The sequence below is a fragment of the Siniperca chuatsi genome, linkage group LG4 (assembly GCF_020085105.1).
Source record: "Siniperca chuatsi isolate FFG_IHB_CAS linkage group LG4, ASM2008510v1, whole genome shotgun sequence".
Lineage (NCBI taxonomy): Eukaryota > Metazoa > Chordata > Actinopteri > Centrarchiformes > Sinipercidae > Siniperca > Siniperca chuatsi.
Genome location: NC_058045.1, coordinates 4,306,223 through 4,320,674, shown reverse-complemented (window position 1 = coordinate 4,320,674; position 14,452 = coordinate 4,306,223). Strand labels below are relative to the sequence as shown.

Sequence of the window (14,452 nt, the reverse complement as noted above, 5' to 3'; positions counted from 1 at the left end):
AATGTTGGAGCTAAAAATGTAAACCTCACAGATAGACACTTTAAATCATTTGAAATTAGAGGAGTATTAATAAGTGATTTTACATTCTGGTTCATCCATGCATCTTTGTGTGTGTGTGTGTGTGTGTGTGTGTGTGTGTTGGGGAGGGGGCGTCGACACTTTTGGCCACACCCCACACTCATGTCAGTCATGTGCTGAGTGACACTGCCTGTTATCAGATCCTACATGTTCACTCTGTTAAAAAAAAAAAACAACAACAACTAAATGAAATCCAAATTCAATTGCCAATTCGTTACTTGAAAACAATTAGTGTTATTTCACAGGAGGGTGCTCCCACATCCCACCCACGACACTGCTATATAGCTCCCACCCTACGGCTCTACGTGGACGCGCAGTGCGAGTGCACGCACGGTACGACTGGCAGCGGTTGTAGACGAGAAGAAAAAGGAGAGAGAGCAGAGCAGAGAGGAGCTGTGGGAGGAAGGAGACGTGACGGGAGGACTCAAAACAGAAGCTCCCAGGACTACGACACACACACACAGAGAAGGGAAACATAAAAAACGGGATCATATCTAGCAGTAGATTTGGAGGTTTGAGCAGCGGGATACGTGGTGCGGGCTGTTACGCACGACAACGTTTCCCTGCGGTAAAATCAGCCTGAGTTTTTGGACAGGAGGCGCACGGCTTGCCTGCTCTTCCTCGTCAGAAAAGAGGGTTTATATTGGGGAGGTTTACGGAGCAGCGGACTGAAGGCACACTGGAGGAGGTAAGCACCCTTTTACCCTTTAAATCCACATAGTATTTACGTTTTCTGTCAGTAAAACGGACCAACAGAGCTCGGAGTGGAGAATGTCAAACCTCCGTCTTGCGGGTTGCTCGCTGTCTGTCACTTTAGCTGCAGCCTCCCCCCCCCCCCCCATTCAAATGTAATATCAGACCACGTAACATGTATAATTATGAAAGAAATGGATCGACATGGTCAAAATACCCTCCGGCAGCCCTGTACGCACCCAGGGCTCCAGGCTCCCAGCCCCCCTCCTCCTCCCTCCTCACATCACCCCTCCATCTCAACCGCTGCCGCCGCCGCCGCCTCGGATAAATGTCAGGCTGTTTTCTTACATAATGCGTAAATGTGTAGTTACAGATGTTGCCTGGTGTATGCTGGACGGCACATCTGGGCTGCAGTTTTGTGTCTGGACTGTGCACTGCAGCAATAAACGTGACGCACTGGTATAAATGAGATCCCGTAGAGCTCGATCCATCCGGAGCAGTGTTGGTTGGGTTCATTGTCGCAGAGGAAGGTTGGAGCTCTGAATGGATCGGTGTTATGTTGGTGGTGTAAAGGCTGGATTGCCTTAGTTTTTGCTGCTACACGGTGTTGAGATCTGTGACTGACGGTTGGGACATTTTGCATCATGTGCGAGGCGTTTAAGGCTGCTTACATCACACTGCTGCTGCCGCCTGATGGGGCACGGCTGAGGCTTTTTACAGCTGGACACAAGGATGTTCAGCTGCTGTGCACTTCTAGTTAAACACGGGCAGCGTTGCTACGGATGGAGGTTAGTGTAGTTTTGTGTGTTGGTGTAAAAGCTACACCAGTGATCTCCTGTTGATCACAACAAACAGCCACAAACATAGAAGAAGAGACTGAAGCTCCTTTAATTCCCTCTTAATACACTTTATTGTCATATAACTAAAATGTGCAACATTACATCGTCAAGGTTACAGATGAAATGATGAGTCAAGTAATCATTTTTAAGTAAAAATGCCAAAAAATCACTGGTTTCAGCGCCTCAAATGTGAATACTTGCTGGTTTGCTTAGTCTTGTATGATATTAAGCTGTATATCTTTGGGATTTGGATTATTGTTCGGACAAAACAAGCAATTTGAAGATGTCAGTTTATTGACCAAACAATGAATCGATTGTTCTAGAAAATAATCAGCAGAAAAACAGACAATGACAATAGTTGTTAGTTGCAGCTCTCTCAAGATTTCGATAAACTGTACTCCGCAAGCAAAGAGGTGAAAACATAAAGCTACATTACTAAATGTAGGCTTTAAAACAGAAAACCATTGTGCTCCATTTGCTTTACAAAATAGTGTTTTAAGGTAGGTAAAGGAAATAATGGGATGGCTAAAGGCACAGAATACGATCATTAGAGCATAAATGCTCTAAAGCAGTTCAGGTTGATTCACCTGTTTGGTATCTTTTATGTGAATATGACGGCATCACTCAGTTCAGAGCTAAAAAGCAGCAACAAACAAAGTGGGGTTGTTGCCCAGGTTTCAGTTGGAGCTGAAATTAGGTTGAATTTAGTCCGTTGACATGTTAAAACAGGCATGCATGGCCTCAGCCAGACCAGACCAGACCAGACCAGACCAGCAGTGCCCCCAAGGTCTCTGTCCATGAGCCCAAAAGCTTCAAGAGGGGACCCACCCTCCTCCTCCTCCTTGTCCTCCGGCTCTGAAGTGCTTGGGTTGAGCAACAGCATCGAGGAGCCGTGGCAGCATGTGACGAGTCTCTGCCGGCATGTGGCAATTCTCATGAAGTGCCACAGGGAAGGAGATAAAGTCATTACAGGTGCTTCTCACCTCCTGCTGGTGATCTGCAGTCGACTCGTCTGTCTCTACGGCTGCTGGTTCAGTCAGAGGAGAACTCCCTTATTGCGTTGTCAACTTTGCTGACATTAACATTTCATTCAGGGTATTATGTAAGTGGCAAAGCCCTTGAGAGCAGAAGTGAAAACATTGCTTTGACAGCTCCGGCTGCCCAGCGAACGTACTCGTGAACGCAGCTCGAAAGCAACTCGGAAATGCCTCGTTTTTAAACGTGTGACAGGTGAAGACGTCATGAAAGAAGAAGAGCATCCATGGTGGCTTTTTCTACCCAGTCACAGTCCATATAAACATCACAACATCAATTGCAGGCAAGGATAAGGGTGTCGAAACAGGCATATCATTCATTTTAATAATTCATATAGAAGAAAGCCTCTAATCCCTTTTTCAAGAGCTGTTTGAAGACACTACCGATACTTATTGAGTTGGCATTTTCTTTAGCATTAACACTAATGTCTCTGCTGTTGTTGCATCATCGTGGGATGTCCATCTGAACTACATGGGGCCCATTTTCCATACATTTTGAGAGAGATCTGTACTGCTAGGAATTGCTAAATTTCACTCATTTATTTTTTGGCATTTGCTTTATTGTGATCCACAAGTCCAGTGACTTGCATTTCTGATTTGTTCGACCTCTTCAGTTGATGGCTTTAAGAAAATGGTTTTGCTGCATGAAGCTGGTTGCCACTGGATCCCGTTGTCCTTGCTTAAGCAGTCAAATCACGCTCGAACCTGCTGCTGCAATGCTCAAGGCTTCATGTAAGACAATACCAGGATGAGGTCAGTGATTCACATACCATGTCAGCGCGGGTATATGCATCTCTAACCAGGTGTATTTATAGGGCCTTCTACAATGGTGGTGTGTGTGTGTGTGTGTCTGTGTCTGTGTGTGTGTGTGTGTGTGTGTGTGTGTGTGTGTGTGTGTGTGGGGCATCTTAAATAGCATCTGTCTTTGTCCTGATACAGACAAGAGGACTTGAGAAGATACTACAGTAAAGTAGCCAGGTTTCCAATGTTGTCACTGGCATCTGTCAGAGAAAATCTGCACAACGTTAAAGTTCCATAATATCCCAGTTGTGTTTATTCATGAATCAGATCTGCTATTTTTAGCACATTATTTAGTTTTGTTAACCACTGGGAATCATGGAGGAACACCATGCATCTCCCTCAAACCTTTTTAACATGTTGGAGCTGCAGCCAAGACTGCAGCAGACAGTTTTCTTTCTTATTAGTTGAAAGGAAAAAGAAACTCTCGGTTACTTTGTACACTGTTATATTATTAATCTGTGACATTTAATTAAATACTAAGAGTATTACATTTTACTTTTCAGCTGTACCTATTTTCCCCCAGCCTTCATCATCTGCATGTAATGATTTCCCAGAATGCTTTTCAACAACCCTGAGCTGTGGGTTTTATGTGTCGTTCAGGTGAGCTGTAGTGATCGTGGAGTGAGAGAAGAAACGTCTCACAGCCCTCATTCAAAAACAACCGGTCATGTGGCTGCAATGCATTCTGGACTGTTGACGCCACTATCAGTGCAGTAATCGGCATGTCTTCCTGTTCTTTGTATGTATTCGTCACTGTATGTTTGTCATACATCTGTGCAAAAAAAGTTTGGCATTTTCCCTGACATTTGCCTTGACACCAAAAGGTGACATTTACTAAAAAAAATGCTGCAGATACAAAAATCTTGCCTTTTAAAGGATACATGTGGTGATATTCTATGTTGTCAACAAATCCCATGGAAAAGGCAAAACCAACGATGAATTAATCCTTCTAACAAGTATTGTCTGTGTATCTAAAGCCTTCCTCTGTGCATACAGCTCCATTGTTGTCCAAAAACTATTAAAACACACTAATTAGCCACACTGTTGCACTGGGTGACATGTTCCTTCATTACGATGAGCACAGCCACTGCGGTTTATTTGACTCAATCCTACATACACCATCCTGCTGCGTACTCACTAGAGCACCAAATGTGTATTAATCCGCAGCTGAAAATAATCCCCAACAAATGCACTATGGCTACAGACATGGCGAGGAAGAGACGGACAAATGCATTGTTGCTTTTGGTCTTTTCATGCTTTTTGTTGACAATAAAATAGAATAACGCCAGCCTTTTCCTTTAACTCCACAGTAGCTGCAGTGGAAGTAATTTGATAAGTTCACTCTATGATTTAGAAAAATAAACCCACAAACAACAACATTGCCTCAGAAATGCAAAATATAACATTAGCAGCTTTTTGTTGTTTCTTTTATGGATGTTACTCTTGAACTTTGGCCACATCTGGTCACATTTTTCCACATACTCTACTCAAGGATTTGACATGTCCTTTATTGCTCCTAACAAACACATGCATACAAACACAGCTGTATTAAAAACAAAATCAGACATTTTAACATCTGAGAAGGATCCTGCGTACTTCCTGAATATCGACAGTCAGTTGGATCTGTCAGTGGAACCGTGACCGCTGACACACTTCTGCTGTTTATGCTGCTAGTCGCCGCCGCCTGGTGACCTGCTGACCTCTGTGACACGCATGTGACATGAAGACTGAAAGTGATATGTCATGGTGTTGATGCTCTGATAGTGTTTAGGTGTTTAAGAAAAGGCCATCATATTGACCACAGTCTGACTTAGACAAGGAAACCTCAAGCACACATGTTTTCTGCTTTTAAAGCCTTCATCCATAATTGAGGTTAATTCATGAACATATTCTCCTTGTCAGGTTTTACATATTCTTTAGAGAATAACACTCAAAGAAACTTTGCCCAAAATAAAAAAAGACAGCCGGCAAGAAATCCTACCTCTCTCTTGTGCAGCTGTCCAACGATATTCAAATCACTTTCACTTTTTCCACAGTCTCCTTCAAAGAAGTTGCTACAGTATAATATGTGTCACTGGTGCAGATTGTTAGCATGATAGCAGAAATCCTTTTGATTCCAACATGTCTTGATTCTTAGCAGGGCGTCCGTTGTTTGTTATTCTTTCAGCTGTTCAAAGCCGGGCCCTCAGTGAATTTCTGCATCCATTATCGCTTCTCATATCTCTTTGTATTATTCATTTAACCTCATTCTATGGCTGTCGCTGCTTTAGGCATAAACACCGCGTGAAAAGATTTCTCATTACGCAAATAAACGCGTCTTTTTGACATGGAGAACTGGAGCACTTGGTGGTGTTTCTTGCAACAGGCAGCAGCTGGTGAGGGCATGGATCAGTCCCCTGGCACTGCCCGGGGCAAAGACCAGCCAGCAGCATCGTCACGCTCCACTTTGTCCCGCTTGGCTGATCAGAGATGGAGAGGCAGGAGGAGAGAGTTTGACAGGGAACAGGGATGATTAAGAGAAGGAGTGTAGGCGTTACTGCATGTTGAGGGATTCCTCTTAAATCTACCAGCCAACAGGCCCTCTCTGCAGATTAGGAGGATGCTTCTAGCTTTTCTATGGCTCTCCTATCTTCTGTATATAGTGCATCTATGGGACGTTGAGGAAAACTTTATTCTGAATTTTGTTTTGTTCATCATTTCTATCCGTTGTGGTAACATGGCGCTCATCAAAGTAATTGCTGAGATGTTTTAACTAACTTCCGGTGTTGCTGCACGGTTGTGACCTGGACTCTGCAGTCATTGGTGTTAGGAATCACCCAACTCTCCACATCTATGAGCAGTATCTTATTAGATATTCAGGGCCCTGAAGATCCAGCTCATGTTCTCTCCACTGTGAGCTCCAACTTTTTTATGTTGCCACGTTTCCATGTGTCAGCAGTTAACTTGGTGAGCACAGTTGTTATCATAACCGATAGGAATGGTGGCCAAAAGGACAAAAATAAGACCCAAATTATATGAAACCAGAATTTCCTATTAAGTCTTTCTGTTTCATCTCCCTCTCCTTGTCGACTTCTGGGTGGTTTAGTGTTCAGAGAGCCTATCCACATGATCCGCATGACCCCAGCCCAAGCACTAAGCCAGTATCATAGTAAGTCATCGGCCCTGTCGAAGTGTCTTTGATCAGTTCCCTGAATCCCTAAACGCCTCGAGGTCACTGTGTTACAGCTGACGGAGATCTTCAGACTGGCAAGCAAAGGGCATTTTCCTGCAGCAATCAATAAAATATCTCATTAATCATTTTGTTTACCAACATAGGAAGCAGTTTTTAAATTCAGTTTAGAGCGTGAGTTGAGCAGCTGAGGGCAGCCAGGAGCAGCTGGACGTCAGTTTGAGGAACCCACACAAAACAATGGCAGGAGGCTCAGAGGATGTGATGCACAAATGTACTGAAAAATCTCAAATTCCAACAGGAGATGCTGTGAAGCTCCAGTCAGCTGTAATTTGTGTTGGTTAGGAAGTGGAAAACGTGAGGTGAAAACAATCAGGACGAGCCCAAAAGCTTGCACTTCAGTGAATCGTGGTCAGTATTAGCTCTCAGTCGGTGTTTTAGCTCTGATGCTGCTGCTGCTGCTGCTGCTGCTGACGCTTGCATTGTTTGTCTCACTGTGTTGCCAGCAGATTGATGGAGCTGTTGCTCAGATTGACAGATCTAGGCTCAGCCAGCCACTCTCCCCTAAAGCCAGCCAGACTCTGCCTGTGAAAAAGCGCCTGAGAGGGTAAATCAGTAGTAAGAAAAACTCTCGCCCCTCTGCAATTAGCACCGTGTCATTTTGGGGTTCGGAGGCAGCCAATAATGTCACATCTCACTTGCGTCTGTGGTTCAGTCCTTAAACATTTTTGACAGGGTGCCTGCAGACTCAGGAGGCTGCATTATTCAGCGCTTGTGTCACTTCCCCGAGAACTGAATTACTGTCTTTAATAACTGCTTGTCTCATATTTGTGCCGTCTGTGCTGTCAGTTAGTTTGCGAGCAGCGTCTGGTTTCAGTCACCGTGGACTGGCTGCGGGTTGGGCGTCGGAGCCAAATGACGCCCTGCTGAAGAGCCCTGGCAGCCGACACACACGCGAGAGGAATTTGAATACATGCACAATACGACAGGCAGGCAAGACAAGCGTGTGACCTACTGTCTGCCGCTGCTTTGTTGCAATATGCTGTTGGCAGTGTGTGTGTGTGTGTGTGTGAGACAGAGAGAGAGAGAAAATAGTGGCCAGAGCCAGAACAAAGCAGTCTGCGACCAGAGGACTTGGGTGTGGCACTCAGTTTGATGAAGCACCAAATGATGTCTGATCTATCAACACTTCTGCTTTACTATGTGTTCATTTGTAGGTGTAGCTGTGTATCAAGCCTCAATACTTTCTGAGTACTGATTGAAATGTGTCTGTCGCATCGAACATCAAAAACTGCCAAGGTACCAAAGCGTTGAATGCTTTGTCAGGTCTTGTTTACATAGTCTTTGATCAGAAATTTCCTGATTTAAGACATAATGCTGCCAATTTTACACCACTTTATTTCAGCTGGAGCTGAAACAATCAGTCTATCAATCAATTAGTGCGGCTTTTCTCTGTTTTGGTTTTTGTGAGTGTTGGTTCGGCAAAATGAGACATTTGAAGACGTCACCTTGGGCTTTAGGAAATTGTAATGGACATTTTTTTGACATTTTATAGACCACACAATTATTTGAGAAAGTATTCTTCTCAAATGAATTGATAATGAACATAATCCTTAGTTTCAGCTCTATTTTCAGTTCTTATATGGCTGAAAAAAACATGTTTATGTAAGGTTTCACTCTTTACTTTGGTAAATAACGCCCTGTTCAGTAGCTTTCTGTTCGTCTTCTTTTTCCTTTTGTTCACGTTTTCTTGTAAGTCTTTCTCTCTCTCTTTCTTTCTTTCTTTCTCTTCCTGGCTCTGTTTTTCTGGCTCTAAAAGCTTAGTCATTCTGCCAAGGTTGTCTGAAAGTTGCTCTGTCCTGCAGTCTGTCCTACTTTGGTGCGCAACTCTAAACTGGGACGCCACAATACGAATATAGCAGGTGGGAGCCGGTGGTTCAAAGTCACGTGATGTGTAGATCGGACGCTGCAGGTTCAGATTTGCAGATACCTTCTCCTCTGTCTCACTGTCTTATTAATTATGTTTCTGTCTCCGTCCTATAAAGAAGACGATATAAATTGTGGTTTGGAGGTTCTGTCCTTTAGCAAGACACTGAACTTGTTTTTTTCAGGATTAGAGTAGCAGCTAATTTGCCTTAATTGTAAATAACCCACTATTATCTCATCTTAGTTAAATGTGTAGTGACACATTTTGTCCCTCAGAGGAGGTATGATCATGTGATTATGCTGTTTAACATGGAGTCATATGGCACATCAAACTGTTGGCATCTTTCTTTATTCTTTAGGATCATCATTAGCCGATGACGTCTGTCTTGTTGGGCTCCATAAACACTCACCATGACAATAAAGACCTACAGAAGCCATGTTTTCATCATCACTTTGTGTTTTTCTGGCTTTTCCTTCCTGTTTTATTTATCATTATATGTCAATAAAGCCTCTCAAATATGAGGATTTGCTTTTCTCTGTTTTACGTCATTGTGAAGTGAATATCTTTGGGACTGTTGGTCGGACAAAACAAGCAATTTGAAGACTTAGCGTTTGTCTTTGAGTAATTGTGATTGGATTTTTTTGTAACTATTTTCTGAGATTTTATAGACTAAATAATGAATCAGTTAATTAGTGACTTGCAGCCAGCTTAGCAACAGTGAGCATAGTTCATTATACTCTATTAGGATCCTCATTAGCTAATTTCTGTCTTGTTGGGCTCCATAAACACTCACAGAAGCCATGTTTTTATCAATTTTATGTTTTTTTTAAGCTCCTCCTTTCTGTTTTCTTTATATGTTGATAAAGCAATTTAGAGCTGAAACTATTAGTCAATCAACAGACAATTAATTGCCAACTGTTTGATTATGGATTTATCAATTAAGACATTTATCAAGCTATATGAATGTAAATTGAACATGAGTTTGTGTCTGTTGGTCTCCCAGAAACTGTGATGGACATTGTAGACTAAATGAATCAAGTAATTTAAATAAATATTATCATTAGCTGTAGCCCTAAAGCAGCTTAGCAACAGTCAGCATCCTTCTTTATACTCGATTAGGATCCTCATTAGTTTATTTCTGTCTTGTTGGGCTCCATAAACACCCGGCATAACAATAAAGACCTGCAGCAGCTGTGTTTCCATCATCATTATACATATGTTAATCAAGGAATCAGTAGGTGCAGGGATTCAAAGCTCGGCCCTTCTTCTACTACAGATCATTCATTCATTCATTCATTCATTCATTCATTCATTCACTGGCTACATACCTCCTCAGCCTTCCCTGACAGGCTGCAGTTGCTAGGAGCCAGACTCACTCGCTCTGACATAAGCAGCTAGTTGGTAACGATAAGGGTCACTGCTGATGAGCTCCAGAAAGGTGTTTTGCTGCATTTATTAACTCCGAAGCAGAATCAGGTAAGAAAGATTCTTGTATTTCTGTCATACCAGACTCATTAAAACCTAATAAAAAGAGGCATATTTTTTTGTCTGTTCAGGCGTGTTGCTGTTTTACAGTTTTCCTCACATTTTCCTGAAGAAATGTGTCATCTTCAAATATGTCAATGTTGTTTTTCTCTTTTTATTCATCTGCAAATGACGGCTGGCTTTGTCAGCAACATATAGAAAGAGTCATCTACTGTAATATTGAAAGATGCAATATTAGAGGCGAAAATCTTGGCTTCAGTCGGTAGCTTGAAATATTTGGATGATACTCGAAAATACTGTGAAAATGATTTTTTTTCCCCACTTGTCATAAGTCAAAACAACAGAGCTAAAAACAATTAGTCGATTACTCCGATCAACACACAATTAATCAATTCATCAACAATTAGTCATTTTTTTTGTATAAATGCCAAATTTCACTGGTTTCAGCTACTCAAATGGGAATATATGCTGCTTTTCTTTGTCGTCTTTGTCGTAAATTTAATATATTTGTGTTTTGTTGGTTGTACAAAACAAGACATCTGAATATGTCAACTTGGGCTTTGAGAAATTGTGAGGGGCAGTTTATTATATTGAGAAAATGATTGGCAGTTTAAAAGATAATGACAACAATTGTTAGTTGAAGCCCTAATAGAAACAAATGGGCACTTGTATGTATCAGAATGTAATTAAAAGAAGACTTTGGCAACAAAGACGTACAAAATATATAAACAAACACAACATGGAACAAGAACAACAGCTTAAAGGAGCAGTTCAGGATGTTCAGAGAACAAATAAATACTGAATAAGGAGCTACAGTTAATAGTTTTGGGTGGAAATGTGCTGTTTGTATCCATCAGGGAGTCACAGTCGTCTTTACAGCAGTTGTGTTAATGAAAAGCTCTCGGTTCCCTCTGAGGCAGCAGAAGCTCTTTGGAAAAAAATAAGGCGAGCGAAGCAGCAGCACTTCACCCTCATCTGGAACAATGATGAAAGCTGCTCATGTAAAACGAGCTGCGCACGGATCACTCTCATTGGTTGCTGGCAAACGAAGGGAGACGGGCGATTGGCTCGTGGGTTCCGAGTGGCCGCGATGTGGTTGGCTGTTGTCACGGTGCTGAAAGCTCTCATCAGAGAGAGTGTGTGTAAACGGGGGTGAGGGTATATTGGTGGCAGTGAAAAGTGTTTGTCTGTGTGTGTGTGTGTGTGTTGTTGTTGTGTTAAAAAGCTTAAGTCAAGTTGAGCACAGTGGGGTTTAATTTAGTCAGAGCAGGGTGTGAAAGCTGGCCCGCTGTGGCTACATAGGTGTGAATGAAAGGTCTTTGAGTCATGACACGCTCTACACACACACACACACACAACTTATGTCTACATTCATGTCTCCTCAGAGATCAGACTTCTCTGCTGTGTTGCAAGCAATACAGAGAGGACTTGACTGCATGAAAACCTTAAAGTGAGGATGTGTAACTTTTATAAAGAAGAAATAACACTATGTTAGTCTAACAAATGGAAAGTTATATCCAATAAAACACACCCTGATCAATTCTAGACGCTCTGCACTTTTCCTGTTACAGCTTTACTCGGTCTGGTATGACCAGTAGCTTATTGTGGCTAATGTTAGCAAATGTAAGATAGATATTGCTGTAACTGACATTGCTGAGTCAGTTTGCTGACTTTATGTCTAATGTGCTACTGTTACGCTACATTTTAGCTTTTAGCCTTAACCTGTAATGTTCACTTGTGGCCACTGTTGCCACTGCTCAGCATTAGTTACTTAGGCTCGCTTTAAAATTACATACAGCCTTGATAAATTACCATAAATATAAATCAACAACTCTCTGACACAGTCTCAACAAAAATGATACTACAAACGTTAGTATTCATTGCAGGTAGGACTGCAACAAATTATTTTTCAATCAATTAATCTGTCAGTTATATATATTTTTTTTGATTAATTGATTAATTAATGAGTCTATAAAATGTAAAAATACCCTTCACAATTCCTAGAAATCCCAGCTGATGTCCTCAAATGTTTTGTTTTGTTCAACCAACCCAAAAATATTCAATTTACAGCGAATCCTCTCATTAGTGAAAGTGAAAACAGAGAATCGTTGGTGGTTTTGCTCAAACCATTTGGGTTTATTTACTGCTGATCGACCTATTCATTATGGAACTTTTCAGGGTTGTATTGGATTCTATAATGAACAGGCGCATTATATTGTACAGCTGCATCTGTAACATTTCCTTTAGTTCACTGAGCCACTCCATCAATTCGTTCCTTTACTGCTGGTTTGTGAATATATGTGGGTGTGCGTATGCTTGTATTGAATCTCATTTGTACATATATAGGCTTGTGTAAATGAGTGTCAGCCTCCATCGTGGCTTTTAAAGCTAATTTGTCTCCCCCATCACCTCCCCACTGTGATGCCCCCACACTCGCCAATCAATGGAAATGGAAATTTGTTTTTGAAACTAAACGTGGAGCGTGAGGGGACTCTTTTTCTCGACCTCCTTTTGTAAAACCCTAAAGCGTCATTACTGTACCACACTTGTCACTTCCTGTGTGCAGATGAGGTCTGTTGAGGAAACACAAGGTCATACAAGCATGTTTTCCTGTTTCAGCCCAAACATACTGTGTAGATTTACAATAAGGCAATGTTTCTACATAATGAAAGTGATGATTTTCCCCTTTTTTGTTTTTACTGTCTTATTGGCATCTTTGTTGTTGAACGTGATATGTATATTATATATAGATATAGATTTACATGAAAATCTATTGGATCCTTCAAATCCTGTATTCATTACACCCGTATAGGCCGAGAGCCCTGTGTTGATTACTGAAGGAAATTTTAATCTCCCACCTCTTCAGTCCATCGCCGCCTGACTGACAGTTGATTAGGTGGTCGAAACAGAGGAGGGAGGCAGAGCAGCTGCCGCCAGAGAGAAAACAATCAGCGAGTTGCACACACTGGCCTGTAAGTGGATTTGGTGGCTGGAAGGAAGGAGGGAGGGGGAGGGGAGACGGCGTCTGTGCTACATGTCTAGATCGCCTTGTGGACTGTGTGTGTGATTAGATGTGCCTTTTGTTTTCAGTTCAATGTGTGTGTGTATGTGTGTGTGTGTGTGTGTGTGTGTGTTGCCAGTTCTGCGCAGTGATTTGGTTTTTGCCAGCAATGTGTTGGACATGTATCTGGTTTTGTGTGTGTGCAAGATGAACATTTAATGATCCATGTGGGGAAACTGGGTCGTTCCGCCAACAAATTAACAAGATACGGTGAAGAAATGGAGCATTTTAACAGAAAACAATTTAACATAGTCTACAATTGGTAATAGCAAATGTGTGTAAGTGACGACGTTAACAGTAAAATACACTCAGTTGCCAGTTTATTAGGTACACCTAGCTAAAACTATGGCAGTCTAATACAACAGTCCTGCAATAAATCCTGCCTTCATGAAGGTTATAATATTTAGTTTTAGTTGAAATTGTTTTAGAGAGGTGTTGATTCAACTGTATGATCGTTTTGGAGGCTGCAGCTTGTGGTGGTCTTGAACAGTATTGTGTTATACAGAGAAGTGTTTTTCTTCTTTAGCCTAACCTCATTAAGATACATGTAGTGGACAAAATAATAGAAACACCTGCCAGTATAACTCCCTAAATTCCTGAACAAATTGATCAAATCCCTCTGTTTCACTTGGAAATACGTCACATTACTGATGCCAAAGATGCTCCAACTGCCATTTATTTATGATTTTAGAAGATTTATAGATGCCTCTCAAAGCATAAATTGGAATTGCCCGTGTGCATGTTTTTGTCTGTACCATGCCTCTCACCTAGTGCATGCTGGGATAGGCTCCGAACCTGCCATAGAAGATGGATGGATAGATGGAAGTATAGGAAACGTGGATTATTGGTTACACAGTTAAACCAATAATTAGTTTTTTCTTCCTTTTTGTTAAGTTGTATTACAAAGCAGAAAGCATGAACTGTTGTTGACGTGAAGTTTTATCACGTTTTCATCAATACTTGTTGCTGCAGCACATGATGACGTACTCTGTGGCTTTATATATCTTTGTTTTTAGTGTGTGTGTGTGTGTGTGTGTGTGTTGAACATGGTGAGAGTTTGTGGTCGTTCTTTAAAGGAAGTGGAGAAAGAGCTCTGTCTCTGTTTGCCATTCAACTTTCTGTTGGTACACTCATACACTCACTCCAAGTGAATACAGTTCTTTATCACTTTTGTCGCCTTGCTCTGTCTCTCAGTTCAGTGTTGTTAAAACAGTGATGTGATGTTGGAGTAGAATAGGAGTTGTGTGTCTCAGAAACCTGGAGAAAACACATGTTTGTCTTGTATTTCTGGTCACCTGTACTGACTGTAGATTTTCTCCTCTACCTTCCTGTCTTCTACTGGCTGTAACTTGCTCTTTATGCAGC

The 14,452-nt window shown here is 41.7% G+C and overlaps 1 protein-coding gene across 15 annotated transcripts in view; it reads left to right on the top strand.

The window, feature by feature from the left end:
* The first annotated feature begins 247 nt into the window (after window positions 1–247).
* LOC122874628 (unconventional myosin-IXAa-like) overlaps window positions 248–14,452 on the top strand; it is a 148,058-nt gene continuing 133,853 nt past the window's right edge. For 7 of the 15 annotated variants that reach the window (XM_044192738.1, XM_044192746.1, XM_044192733.1 and 4 more), the window contains exon 1: window positions 249–766. The gene's annotated coding sequence lies outside the window, so the exon portion shown is untranslated. Of the gene's footprint in view, window positions 767–14,452 lie in introns of all 15 variants that reach the window. The other 8 variants (XM_044192740.1, XM_044192747.1, XM_044192744.1 and 5 more) reach the window with 2 other exon arrangements.